General features: G+C 40.3%; 1 pseudogene; it reads left to right on the top strand.

Annotated features, from left to right (window-relative positions):
- The first annotated feature begins 604 nt into the window (after positions 1-604).
- Positions 605-2779, top strand: LOC148768061 (calmodulin-binding receptor-like cytoplasmic kinase 2; annotated as a pseudogene).
- The last annotated feature ends 12044 nt before the right edge of the window (positions 2780-14823 follow it).

A 14823-nucleotide genomic window follows, 5' to 3' on the forward strand; every position in this document is an offset into this window, starting at 1 on the left:
TTTGAAACGTATACACTCATTCTTAACGTATGTAAACTCAAATCCAGCTTCTACCGAATAAATGCATAAAGCTTTCCTAAACTCCACAACACCTCCACGAAAAACTTGATCAACATCGTTCAGTCCAATTAGCATTCATCAACTGAGTTTGAGACACATTTCAACATTTTGCAAGTAATTGCTTCCGCTACCTTGACCAATTTCCAGTGGGAACTGATTATGCAGTTGTGCCTAATTATACAAACATGCTACACTTGATACCACATCAACAACACTTCCCTCTATTTGTTTAACATTCATTTCAACACGATCAAGAGAAAATTGACGCGCTAACGACAACTTGTAAAACACATCATCATCATCATCACACAACACACCCTCCACATGACCAACGATTGTGTACGTGAGAAACATGGTGTTGCAGTGCAACGTGCCCCATTTAGCCTGTACGAATCCAACCAACTCTTCAAATCCGAAAGAAGTAAGACAATTTCTCACACCAAATAACTCTTCAAACCTCATTATTAGTACAATATTGGTAGACATTCTGCATCTGTAACAAAAGGATCAACAGAATAAATACATTTACAATATGTTATTGTATATGACTACTGTATTTAACTACTCTGATATGCAACAAGTTAATGCTACTAAGCATGACTACTCTGGTATCCCTCAATAAAATCCAAACGACAATATCATACACAGAAAAACCAAAAATTAAATAAAATCGAAATGCCTCAACACAAATAAAATTAATGAATAATACCCATAATTATACAAAAACATACAAAAACGTAAATCACAATTATAAATTAAACACACACACAGTCGCGCATTCTAATCGTAACCAAAAAAAGAGCCATGAAAATCTTTGTAAAAAATAAAAATAACGAACCTTAAAACGCTCTGTAAAACTCAACCCTGACCGTCGCAAATCAAGCTGAAATCACCCAAATCGGAAACCCTATTCAATCGTATATCACTCACACAAAACGATAATTGTGTGTGTGTGTGTGTGTGAGAGAGAGAGAGAGAGAGAGAGAGAGAGAGAGAGAGAGAGAGAGAGAGAGAGAGAGAATGCTGGTTCATTGTAAACCGTTAAGGAATGATCGTGACTTTCCTTGGCTTTGTTCAATAAAACAGAACATTAAGACCTCTTTTTGTTTGAGGTATGGGATAAATAATTCTTAAGGATTATAGAATATTCTAATGTTCATGATTATATAGTAACCAAAAATTTGGATTTGGTTTGTAGGATTCACTTAATAAGGATAATTGGACTATTGCATTTGGTTTGCCTGATGGGGACTGACAACATCTAAAATGACAAAATCATCCTTATCATATTTATTTGCATTGATGGCATTTTAATAAATTTCATTTGTACTGATCTAAAAATTAAAAGCGGAAAAAAACATGTGTATTTCAAATTTTGTGGGAAAGAAAATCAACTTGAAGCTGCATGAAAAGATAAGAAAATGGAAAATCGTAAGAAATAACACATCTGCTACATTCAAATACGAAGTAAAAACAAAAATAAAAAGATACCCACTTTCTTTCCTTTTTCCTTTTTTTTTTTTTAAATCTAAATTACCGAATTTTGATTCATAATCCTTTGCTTAATCCTTATTAAATAAATAAAAATTATATTGTCCATATAACAAAGTATTAACTTGTGCTCGAAGGCATAATGAAAAGCAATAATAGAAGAGGGAGTAATGTTTAGTTAGGCACAAGCAAAACAAAGATTTACTTGGTTTCTCAACATCAAGCAAAAGTGGCAATTTGATTGCAGGTGCAATAACAATTATAATTCTCACCATCATCATAAGAAAAATGGTTGTCTAGAGAAATTATTCAACAAGATCATACATATTCAAACAAGGTATCCGATGAATGTGACGACCGACTATCCGATCATCAAAATTTTGCAAAGTTCGAAATATAACCACCACAGACAATTTTCAAGACTATATCCATCATTCTTCTTCTTCTTCTTCTTCTTCTTCTTCTTCTTCTTCTTCTTCTTCTTCTTCTTCTTCTTCTTATTCTTCTTCTTCTTCTTCTTCTTCTTCTTCTTCTTCTTCTTCTTCTTCTTCTTCTTCTTCTTCTTCTTCTTCTTCTTCTTCTTCTTCTTCTTCTTCAATAATTAGGACATATTCGCAGTGACCAGAAGTCATTTTAGGATTCGTATTGGAGTTGGAGCAACTTCATATGTTTACCTAGCTAAGCTTGTGGATGGAATATTGGGAGTTGTTAAATGTGTCTTGGAAGAGAGAGGTGGCAGCTAAAAGATGATTCTAGATAAAGTTTCGGTCCTTCTTCGAAATCTAACATCCAAAACATATTCGACCGTATGCATACACGTGATGGCCACCTCAGCATCGCCTTGGACATCGCTTATGCACTCGAATACCTCGACTTCATCACCGATCTCCCGGTGGATCGTCCACCGTCCTTCTAGTCAGCAATGGCCACGACAAGCTGGCCGATTTTGGCCTTTGCAAACTCAGGAATGACGAGCAAAGCTTGCACACGCCGATAGGTGTCAAGGATCGCTCGGTTATGTCGACACGACTTGCCTGAACACCGATGTTGTTTTGCCAAAGAACGACGTTTACAGCTTGGGGGTTTTGCTTCTCGAGCAATCACGGGGCTGAAATCACTGCAGGGATCATTCACTCCGGCGGAATGGACGGAGGAGCATTGGAAAAACGACGATTTGGGGGGTATTGATGGGAGATTTTGGATCATATTCTCTTTCACATCCCACTAACAGATTAATTAATATTAAAAAATGTCTGAATTAATAAAAGAGTAAGGAACTCCTTTTAGCTACACCAATCTACAAAAAAAGAACTGAAATGCTATTCATAGTGCATCTTTTACCGTCTTGCAGTGCACTTTTGATTCATTTGTAACTTTTTTCCAAAAAAATCAAAATCCTCTCAAAACCTCTTCAACACCCTTCGAATTCCCGCGGATTAAACGAGCAATCCGACAACGATATAAGGTTAAACTAGAACTCCATTCCGTCAATCCAATGTTTTATAGTTGTATATTAACAAATTTCAAAAATAATCTGTACATTTTCATCAGTTTGAAAGTTATCGAAAAAAATTGTGTTTCGTGAAATAAATCGCAAAATTAAAGAGCTAATTTCGTGATTTTGTTTTCACGAAACTATGACTATCTTTTATTTCTTCTAAGTTTCGTGTGTAATACGATGAAACTAAAGCTTAAATTTCATGAGAAAACTTACGAAATTTAAGTTTTTTTTTATGTTGTACTATGCACGAAACTTGTGTGTTTCTGGCGTTTTGCTCTCATTTTGTGGAAAAAGACAAGAAATTTATGCTTACATTTCGTGAGATAACTTATGAAATGTAAGCACAAATATCGTGTCTTCTTCCACGAAATGGGAGCAAAATTTAAGGTTTTTTTTTTAAATTATTTTATTTATTATTATTTAGACTGACTTGTTTAGTGTCTTATTTAACAGATAGCAGGCAAAGGCACGTCAAAGGAAAATTATGCGAGCAGTTCGTGATGAGGCCGATCATAGAGAGCGCGAGCGCATGACTATGTCTACACGCCATAGGTGAGAGGCTGAGAGAGCTGGTGAAGTCTGATCATCGGTTGCACATGCTAGTGCTAGGCCTTCCCATGCTATGGAGGAGGAGGAGGATGCGGTGGACCCCGTTCACGAGACCGAGGTTGTAGCTCGTGGAGGTCGAGCACGGCGCCGTGGAGGCCATGGTGGTCGAAGTCATAATCGTGTCAATCTGTACGTGCTGGATGGTCCATTTCCCGGTGGCCCGCGGGATCCGTTTTTTATTTCGAGTTTCAAGTCGCACGTAGCGGCATATATCTGGAGGGGAGAAGTAAGTTAATTATTTGTTTGAATTTAAATATAATAATTTCTATATCTTATATTAAAATATTTTAATAGTTGATTAACTAATATGTGTTCTAAATAAATGATTGCAGGAACGTCCGGTTGGACGAGTGGAGTGCCGTATCACCTCCTTGTCCCATTTCAACTACGAGAAGATTGGAGATGCCCTGGCCCCGTTAGGCTTAGATGTCATTGCAGACAAGTATTTTCTGCGGATGACCGATTTGTACCCCCTAGCCCGCTCTTTCCTACCGCGCATAGATGGTCCTTTGTTGTTTGCGTTCGTGGAGCGGTGGCAGTCAGAGACGAACAACTTCCATATGCCGTGGGGAGGGATGACTATCACTCTCCATGATATCCAGATGATACTAGGTGCCCATGTGGAGGGACGAGTGGTCGCGCCTAGGTACGATGAGAGCATCGAGCGAACAAACTGCGTGCATTTATTGTCCGAGATTATGAACCTCGATTTTGAAGAGATTGACGAGGCATGGAAGCATGGGGCCCCACATGGAGGATGATACAAGTGCAGTTGTTGATGCCCGAAACGCCCATGAGACGTCGAGTTCAGATATATCTGGTGTTTCTTCTCGGATCAATTTTATTCCCCGACATGATGTGTGATCGGATGAAGCCGTGGTATATGCACATGCTCGAGGATGCCGTACTTGATCAGGTCGGCACGTATTCGTGGGGTTCTGCCTGTTTGGCCAATCTATACAGGGAGTTGGGTATATGCAGTCGAGCACAGTCGAGGAGCTTGGCGGGTTGCACCACCCTTCTTCAAGTAAATTAATATATCTTTTGTTATTATTTTTTTCATAATGTTTTTAAATTAATGTATTCTCGATTGTTTATTTAACTAAATATATTTAAATAAAATATTGCAGTGTTGGATATACGAGTACTTTCCGAGATTTCAGCCGCCGGAGGAGAGCGAGCGGTACCGCGACTTTCAACCTCGATGCAAGAGGTGGAACGCGCCGCTAAAAGTGGGCACAGTCGAGCATGTTCGAGATTTACTCGACAATATGACTGCGGATGATGTAAGTTTTTTATGCATTTGTATTTTTCGATTTATGTATTTATGTTTTTTCTTAAACATGAATTTTTCGATTTATGTATTTTTATTTTTTTTAAATATGAAATTTTTTGATTTATGTATTCATATTTTCTTTAAATATAATTTTTCGATTCATGTATTTATATTTTTTTTAAATATGATTTATTTGGTTTATGTATTTATATTTCTTTGAAATATGCAATTTTTCGATTTATGTATTTATATTTTTTTAAATATGAATTTTTCGATTCGTGTATTTATATTTATTTTAAATATGAATTTTTCGATTTATGTATTTATATTTTTTTTTTGTTTAGGTCGAGTGGCTACATTATGGTCGGGATATACACGATCCCTCATACATTGTATCATGGCACGATCCAGTACATGTGGGTCGTAGAGCAGTATATGCCTGATCGCTGCGTCCGACAGCTCGGGTGGGTTAAGGATATTGTTGGGTTTCGGGCACGCATACGCAGCGGAAAACAAAAATTTATGTGATTCAAACGAGTTCAAAACACATAAGAACATGCCCGATAAAATAAATTCAATTAATTGCGTACCTTTGCGCTTCCAGCGAAATTAAAAAACGATTCACATGCTAATAATTTCAGTCGAATTAAAACAGTTAACATGCTCGCGTTTAAACCAAATAACATGCTTGCAATGATTTAATCGATTACACATAATCACATAAAATCATACAAAGCAAAACATGAAATCATAGATTAAACGAAACTCAAAAACGAAACTAGGGTTTCGTGTGTTTACCTCTTGAAGCGTGAGGTAGGGGCGATTAGCACGTCGTGATTACTACGGAAACCAATCCGTAGAATCGGGGCAGCAATTGAGCAGGAGCAGCGGCGGTGTACGGCCACGGCGGCGCGTGAGCTTCACGCGCGGACTTCCGGGGCGGCGCGTGGGGCAGCGTGCGGCTTCGGCTCGTGCGTTGCTCCTTGGTTCTTCGATCTACGATCTTCCTCCTCTCGGATTTCACCTCGTATACTTCGATCTACTAAAACGTGGCACTAGACACGAAGTAGTTAGAATTAACGGAAGAAAAAGAAAGGAGAAAAGAATACCGAAATGGATCGGCCAAGGGATGGCCGATTCCGGCGACGGGGCGGCGCCAACGGCGGAGGTGGCCGCGCGGGAGAGGGGGCGAGAGAGAGAGGTGGACGGCCGCTAGGGTTAGGGTTTGTTGTTTTTGTGCAAGGTCTATAAATCATGTATTTATAGTCCCTTGCATAAAACCCTAGCGGGCTTAAGTTGGACTGGGCCCAACAGCTTAAGCTCGTTAGTTCCTTTACTTGCTCGTCTCTCTCAATTCAATGACCGAAAAATTGCAACGATTACATTTTCGGAATCATTATAACTTCCTCGTCATTACGAGTGCCATCTCTTGTTTTCCAACTTTCCAAAAGTGGAAACCCTAGTTCAGTGGACTTTCTAAATTTGGAAACTTCCCGATTTAGAAAGTTCACTAACACGTTCGCCTATTCTTTTCCTTTTCTTATTCTCATTCATAATTCCAAGTTATGAATGTTGGACTCAATCATATTGACTTCCAATCATGCAAAGATAAACTATTTTATCTCTGACCGTTTATTCAAAGATCTCATGTGCACGAGCAGTGTGACCCTCGATGGTTCAGGTGTAAGCTAGCCGTGGGCCCACAACCCTTTGTGGTCAAAACTCGTCCCCTTCGAGTTACGATTAAGATGAAGCTCGTTTCACCTTAATCACCCAACGAATCAAGATTGGCGTCTAGCAACTACGCGTCATGATTCCCTAGATACAAATGAAGTGCCTGCAAGAACCTTCAGATATAGTTAACGTACAGTACGGTCCCTTCGATTCATATGTCCCGATCGAACTAGAGGCATTGGTTCATCGAGACCTCTTTATATGTTCGATAACGGTGCGATCGTTCTAAGTGTTGTAATCCTTACGTGCATGACTTAGAGAATCGAATTCTCTAATCATCACTTAGTCAGCTCTGGCCAGAGACTTAGAATGATTACAAACTTTCAGAACACACAGGACATCCAAGACTTTTCTAGCGATCGAATCCCCGACTACAATGCACAGACCTCCCACTAGATTTCGGACTGCACGAACACTGGCCCTTGGGATGGTCCTCGGTGGAACTCAGGGACAGGTCACGATACAGCTGGTCCTCTAGTGAAGTCACGGTGATGTCTAGGTCATAAGGACTAATGGTGTACAACTATACCATAGATATCTCTACTCGATTATTGGGAACCACTTAGAGATTTCTAGGGTGAGGGAGTTCAGTGAACTCGTCAACTTACGAGCACCCACTTATGCATGCCGATATCACAATACCGTTTACTGATGAGATGCAGTACACATACACTAAGTGCTAGTCTTAATGGGAAAGGCCGATATCCTCATTAGTGGCGTAACCCTTCGACTAGGAACACGTTTAACAGTTATAATACTTTAAGTAAATATCTCACGATCCTAACGATCAATTACTAGTACTTGTAATAACTGTAAGGACTATATCTATGCTTGTGACAAAGGGACAAAGATATAGAATGCCAATGTGTTTTATCATTAATACGAATAAAAGTTCGTTTATTACAATAATAAATACGAAAGACCACAGCCACAAGTTGGCTTGTTGGTCACCTACTCTAACAATCTCCCACTTGACCTAAAGCCAACTACCCATAAACCGCAATCCCATCGACTCTCGATGTTTCTCATGGACCGATCTTGGTAAAGGCTTCGTGAAGGGGTCTGCAACGTTCTCTTCCGAGGTGACTCGTTCTACCTTAACTTCACCTCTATCAATGATCTCTCGGATCACGTGATACTTCCTCAGAATATGCTTCGACTTCTGATGAGATCGTGGCTCCTTAGCTTGCGCCACGGCTCCGGTGTTATCACAATACAACGGTACTGGATCACTAGCATCAGGAATTACACCCAACTCTTGGATGAATTTCCTTATCCAAGTCCCTTCTTTTGCAGCTTCGGATGCTGCAATGTATTCCGCTTCGGTAGTGGAATCAGCCGTCGTGCTTTGCTTGGAACTCTTCCAACACACGGCACCACCATTAAGCGTGAATATAAATCCAGAATTCGACTTTGAGTCGTCCACGTCCGATTGAAAACTAGAGTCGGTAAAACCCTCTAATTTCAACTCGGCACCCCCATAGACCAAAAATATATCCTTAGTTCTTCGCAAGTACTTGAGGATATCTTTCACGGCTTTCCAGTGAGCCGGGCCGGGGTTAGACTGATATCTGCTCGTGACACTCACAGCATACGCAATATCGGGTCTCGTACATAGCATGCCATACATTATGCTTCCTATGGCAGAAGCATAAGGCGTCCTTTTCATCTCCTCGATTTCACTTGGTGTTTGGGGACACATAGATTTCGAGAGACGAACCCCATGGGACATTGGCAAGAATCCTTTCTTGGATTCTTCCATGCTAAACCGTTTCATAACGGTGTCTATGTACAGGCTTTGGGATAAACCAAGCATCTTTCTCGCTCTATCTCTATAGATGCGTATTCCTAATACATAAGATGCTTCTCCCAAATCCTTCATTGAGAAACGTGTGGACAACCATGCTTTCGTTTGTTGTAACATTCCTACGTCATTCCCAATGAGTAGAATGTCGTCAACGTAAAGCACTAAAAATATCACTGCCCTCCCACTAACCTTCTTGTATACACAAGGTTCCTCCGGATTCTTCTCAAAATCAAACTCTTTGATAGTTGAGTCGAACCTAATGTTCCAACTACGGGATGCTTGCTTCAATCCATAAATGGATCGCTGGAGCTTGCAAACCTTTTGCTCACTTCCAGAAGATATGAAGCCTTCCGGCTGCGCCATGTAAATTTCTTCCTCAATATCTCCATTAAGGAAGGCGGTCTTCACATCCATTTGCCATATCTCGTAGTCGTACCTTGCAGCTATGGCCAGCAAAATCCTAATGGACTTCAGCATCGCAACTGGCGAAAATGTTTCCTCATAGTCAACACCTTGCCTTTGAGTGTATCCTTTTGCTACCAATCTAGCTTTATAGGTCGATACCTTTCCATCCACTCCAATTTTCTTCTTATAGATCCACTTGCAGCCTATAGGAACAATTCCCTTAGGTGGATCTACCAAGGTCCACACCTTGTTGGAGTACATGGAGTCCATTTCGGATTTCATGGCAGTTAGCCAATGTCCCATGTCCGCATCCGATACGGCCTCATTGTATGTTCTTGGATCTCGTCCAAGATCAACATGATCTTCATCATTTTCGAGGAGGAATAACCTATCCGGCATTTTCCGAGCTCTTTCGGATCTACGCACCGTAGGTTCAGGAGGTATATTAGTGGTTTGTTGTATTGGTTCGATTGCTTGTTCTTGTGTTTGAACTTCACTTTGTGGTTCTTGAACTACTTCTAGTTCTATCATGCTGCCCTTTCTATCGGATAGAAACTCCCTTTCCAAAAAGGTGGCATTTCTCGAAACAAACGTCTTTGCTTCTTTGACATAGTAGAACTCGTATCCCATCGAGTCTTCGGGATACCCCACAAAATAGCACAAGTCGGATTTACTATCCAACTTATCTCCCACTAACCGCTTCACATAAGCGGGACAACCCCATATCCTAATATGTTTGTAATTGGGTTTCCGGGAATGCCAAAGTTCATACGGTGTGGATTTAACTGCTTTGGTGTTAACTCTATTCAGCAAATACGCGGCAGTACGAAGTGCATGACCCCACAAGTATGCCGGTAAGTTTGTGAACCCCATCATTGATCGAACCATATCCAATAAAGTTCGATTCCGACGTTCGGATACTCCATTAAGTTGAGGAGTTCCCGGTGGAGTCCATTGGGACTGTATCCCATTTTCTTTTAGATAGTCAATGAACTCGATGCTCAAGTATTCTCCACCACGATCGGATCGCAGCTTCTTAATACTTCGTCCGAGTTGCTTTTCTACTTCGTGTCTAAAATCTTTGAACTTTTCAAATGTTTCAGACTTGTACTTCATCAAGTACACATACCCATACCTAGAATAATCGTCGGTAAAGGTAGCGAAGTAGTTGTATCCACCCTTCGCACTAACACTTAGTGGACCACATACGTCTGTATGGATCAAATCCAAAAGACCCTCGGCTCGTTCCATTTTCCCTTTGTAGGGTGACTTGGTCATTTTCCCTTTAAGGCAAGATTCACAAGTTTGTAGTGATTTCACATCCTCCAAAGAGAACAATCCTTCACTAACAAAATCGTTCATCCTTCTTAAAGAGACATGACCTAATCTAGCGTGCCAAAGTTGTGCGGGGTTTTGATCTATCTCCTTACGTTTTGCTGATATAACATTAATAGGTATTTCACTTGGATTTAGTTCATACAAGTTGTTTAATAGTCGTCCTTTGCAAATTAAGTTCTCATTCTTTTGTATAATGCAAATCGAATTTCCAAAAACAAAAGTAAAACCTTCAATATCTAATACAGGAATAGAAATAAGGTTTCTAATGAGCGACGGAACAAATAAACAATCGTTCAAAACAATAGGAAAACTAGAATCCAAAACATTTAAGTAAATTGTGCCAATGGCTTCAGCAGCAACTCTTGCTCCATTCCCCATCCTTAGGTAGGTCTCACCCGATCTAAGTCTTCGACTTCTTGTCATTAGCTGCAAATCATTGCACAAATGTGAGCCACAGCCCGTATCCAATACCCAAGAAGAAGAGTTGACAGACAAATTTACGTCAATGAAATACGTACCCTTTTCAGAACCTTTCTGCTTTAGGTAAGCCTTGCAGTTGCGGCGCCAATGTCCTTTCTTTCCACAGTGATGGCAAGCATCATCAACTTGTTTGCTAACCTTTGCTTTGGGGCCCCCACTACCTTCACCCACTTCGAACTTGCTGTTAGGGAAAAGAACTCTTTCCTTTCTCTTCTTTTGTAAAGAACTCTTCTTTCCAGAAGTAGCAGCAATGAGAACAGACTTCTCTTTCTTAATGGTGGACTCGAAGCTGACCAACATGTTCATTAACTCATCCAAGGGAGGATCTAGTTTGTTCATGTTGAAGTTCACTATGAACGATTCATAGGAACTAGGAAGAGACAACAGGATCAAATCCAACGAGAGCTCGGTCGGGAGGGTGACATCAAGATTCACTAGCTTTTCAAGGAGAGTGATCATTTTGAGACAGTGCTCGTGGACCGAAACCCCTTCGCGCAATCTCGCTGTGATCAACTCCTTTGTAGCAGCGTATCTCGATGCCCTAATATTCTCACTATACATGCTATCGAGATGAGCCTTTATATCGAAAGCATGCAAGTGAGACTCATATTTCCTCGCAAGCGCGGGCTCCATGGCGGCTATCATATAGCACCTAGCATGAGTGTCATCTTTCTTCCAAACTTCATAAGTTTCCTTTTCAGCATCAGTCGCTGTAGCAGGTATAGTGGCGGGAAGTCTCTCGTTCAAAACATAGAGACGCCCCTCAACAGTTAGCACAAGCTTAAGACTACGCAACCAATCTAGGTAATTAGGGCCATTGAGTTTATTGTCGAGGATTGACATTATGGGATTCTTAGACATGATTATCTGAGACATATAGAGAAGAGGATTATTAGAGATTCGCGTTAAATGATTGTTACAATTAAATGTTTGGACTTGTGTTATTTAATTGTTCTCCCACTAATTTTATCGAATTCCACTTCCCTCTAGTAGACAAACGAGAAAACTGATTTTTCTTAATGGGCTTTAGGTCCAATAGACAAATATAACCCGTAGTTAATCTAGCCCGATTATATTTGCCCAAAGGTAGATCACAATCAATCATATCCACAATATGACCCTAAATTAATTTTCCTCACACTTGATAATGACCTAAGTTAATCTCGCGAATATCAAAATCGTCGTGTGTCAAGTCTAACCTACCAATCAAAGATGCTCATAGAACTCGATTATGCCAAACTAATGCAGTCCCTAGTTAATCTAGCCGACCACGTTAATTCAACATAACCCTTTTCTATGGCTACCTTCATCACTATGTCAATTGAATTACAGCTTACTCTACCATAGCACTCCCCGCTAACACGGCTTACTGCACTATAGTAAAGGGCTACACATAATCCAACCGTTGGCAGAAGGAAAGAAATAACTCAACAGATTGGGTTTTTTCTTTATAGCTTGAAATGATTCTTAATTAAAAGAATGAGGGATTTTAATTAAAGTGTTTTATCTCATCAGAAGGTTTTGGATTGGTCTATGTGATTCCTACATCTATGTTCTCTAAAGGTATATGGAAGCGCATATTGTCCTAAGAGGAACATACGACCTAACTATATAATTAATTACAATAATTAATTATCGGGTTTTTCAAAATAATTATAGAACCTCAACTAGCATAAATCATTCAAATAATGTTGAGGTACTACTAATTAAGTTGAATATATAATCAATATTATATATGTATTCTATTAATTGAAATCAATTTAACAATTTAAATTAATTAATTAATCTAACACCTATTTACTAAAATAGATGATTGTCGATCCAATTATCTAATTGGGATTAATTGAAAATAATTTTCCAAAAATTAAAATCAATTTGTTTTAAGTTTAATTTTAGAAATCTGAATTTTTTTTTTTTTTTTTTTTTTTTTTTCAGTGAACCGGTTCGGCCCAACCGGTCTGACCGGTTCGGACCGAAGCGGTCCGGTTCTGTCCGGTCCAGCTGACCCAAATCAGTGGGCCGGGTCAGTCGGACCGAGAACCGGTCTGACCGACCCGAATCCACTTGGATTCGGTCAACTAAATCGCACACAACCATCGAACCGGCCGGTTCGACCGGTTCGATCCGATTAAACAAAAACCGACGTTTTAAAAACAATTTCAGATCCGATTTTCCAATTTTAAACAATTTTAAAGCTGGAAAAATTCTAAACAATATTTCAAAAATATTTTAAACTTACGAAAACTCCCAATTACATAATACGACAATCACTACTTTAATAAATCGAACATGCATAAAATCATAGCATATAAACACGAACGCAATTAATTGCGCAACGAGCTCTGATACCACTGTTGGGTTTCGGGCACGCATACGCAGCGGAAAACAAAAATTTATGTGATTCAAACGAGTTCAAAACACATAAGAACATGCCCGATAAAATAAATTCAATTAATTGCGTACCTTTGCGCTTCCAGCGAAATTAAAAAACGATTCACATGCTAATAATTTCAGCCGAATTAAAACAGTTAACATGCTCGCGTTTAAACCAAATAACATGCTTGCAATGATTTAATCGATTACACATAATCACATAAAATCATACAAAGCAAAACATGAAATCATAGATTAAACGAAACTCAAAAACGAAACTAGGGTTTCGTGTGTTTACCTCTTGAAGCGTGAGGTAGGGGCGATTAGCACGTCGTGATTACTACGGAAACCAATCCGTAGAATCGGGGCAGCAATTGAGCAGGAGCAGCGGCGGTGTACGGCCACGGCGGCGCGTGAGCTTCACGCGCGGACTTCCGGGGCGGCGCGTGGGGCAGCGTGCGGCTTCGGCTCGTGCGTTGCTCCTTGGTTCTTCGATCTACGATCTTCCTCCTCTCGGATTTCACCTCGTATACTTCGATCTACTAAAACGTGGCACTAGACACGAAGTAGTTAGAATTAACGGAAGAAAAAGAAAGGAGAAAAGAATACCGAAATGGATCGGCCAAGGGATGGCCGATTCCGGCGACGGGGCGGCGCCAACGGCGGAGGTGGCCGCGCGGGAGAGGGGGCGAGAGAGAGAGGTGGACGGCCGCTAGGGTTAGGGTTTGTTGTTTTTGTGCAAGGTCTATAAATCATGTATTTATAGTCCCTTGCATAAAACCCTAGCGGGCTTAAGTTGGACTGGGCCCAACAGCTTAAGCTCGTTAGTTCCTTTACTTGCTCGTCTCTCTCAATTCAATGACCGAAAAATTGCAACGATTACATTTTCGGAATCATTATAACTTCCTCGTCATTACGAGTGCCATCTCTTGTTTTCCAACTTTCCAAAAGTGGAAACCCTAGTTCAGTGGACTTTCTAAATTTGGAAACTTCCCGATTTAGAAAGTTCACTAACACGTTCGCCTATTCTTTTCCTTTTCTTATTCTCATTCATAATTCAAAGTTATGAATGTTGGACTCAATCATATTGACTTCCAATCATGCAAAGATAAACTATTTTATCTCTGACCGTTTATTCAAAGATCTCATGTGCACGAGCAGTGTGACCCTCGATGGTTCAGGTGTAAGCTAGCCGTGGGCCCACAACCCTTTGTGGTCAAAACTCGTCCCCTTCGAGTTACGATTAAGATGAAGCTCGTTTCACCTTAATCACCCAACGAATCAAGATTGGCGTCTAGCAACTACGCGTCATGATTCCCTAGATACAAATGAAGTGCCTGCAAGAACCTTCAGATATAGTTAACGTACAGTACGGTCCCTTCGATTCATATGTCCCGATCGAACTAGAGGCATTGGTTCATCGAGACCTCTTTATATGTTCGATAACGGTGCGATCGTTCTAAGTGTTGTAATCCTTACGTGCATGACTTAGAGAATCGAATTCTCTAATCATCACTTAGTCAGCTCTGGCCAGAGACTTAGAATGATTACAAACTTTCAGAACACACAGGACATCCAAGACTTTTCTAGCGATCGAATCCCCGACTACAATGCACAGACCTCCCACTAGATTTCGGACTGCACGAACACTGGCCCTTGGGATGGTCCTCGGTGGAACTCAGGGACAGGTCACGATACAGCTGGTCCTCTAGTGAAGTCACGGTGATGTCTAGGTCATAAGGACTAATG

The sequence above is a fragment of the Erythranthe guttata genome, chromosome 9 (assembly GCF_056151865.1).
Source record: "Erythranthe guttata isolate IM_541 chromosome 9, IM_541, whole genome shotgun sequence".
NCBI lineage: Eukaryota > Viridiplantae > Streptophyta > Magnoliopsida > Lamiales > Phrymaceae > Erythranthe > Erythranthe guttata.